Here is a 735-nt window from a genome sequence, read left to right on the forward strand (position 1 = left end):
TTTTCCATACCCTCACTTTCAGTCTGTATGTGCCCCTAGGTCTGAAATGGGTCTCTTGTAGACAGCATATATATGGGTCTTGTTTTTGTATCCATTCAGCGAGCTTGTGTCTTTTGGTTGAAGCATTTAATCCATTCATGTTTAAAGTAATTATCGATATGTATGCTCCTATTATCATTTTCTTAATTGTTATGGGTTTGTTTTTGTAGGTCCTTTTCTTCTCTTGTGTTTCCCACTTAGAGAAGTTCCTTTAGCTTTTGTTGTAGAGCTGGTTTGGTGGTGCTGAATTCTCTTAGCTTTTGCTTGTCTGTAAAGCTTTTGATTTCTCCATCGAATCTGAATAAAAACCCTGCTGGGTAGAGTAATCTTGGTTGTAGGGTCTTCCCTTTCATCACTTTAACTATATCATGCCACTCCTTTCTGGCTTGTAGAGTTTCTGCTGAGAAATCACCTGTTAACCTTATGGGAGTTCCCTTGTATGTTATTTGTTGTTTTTCCCTTGTTGCTTTCAATAATTTTTCTTTGTCTTTAATTTTTGTCAATTTGATTACTATGTGTCTCGGCGTATTTCTCCTTGGGTTTATTCTGTCTGGGACTCTCTGCACTTCCTGGACTTGGGTGGCTATTTCCTTTTCCATGTTAGGGAAGTTTTCAACTATAATCTCTTCAAATATTTTCTCGGGTCCTTTCTCTCTCTCTTCACCTTCTGGGACCCCTATAATGTGAATGTTGTTG

The sequence above is a fragment of the Physeter macrocephalus genome, chromosome 2, assembly GCF_002837175.3.
Source record: "Physeter macrocephalus isolate SW-GA chromosome 2, ASM283717v5, whole genome shotgun sequence".
Taxonomy (NCBI): domain Eukaryota; kingdom Metazoa; phylum Chordata; class Mammalia; order Artiodactyla; family Physeteridae; genus Physeter; species Physeter macrocephalus.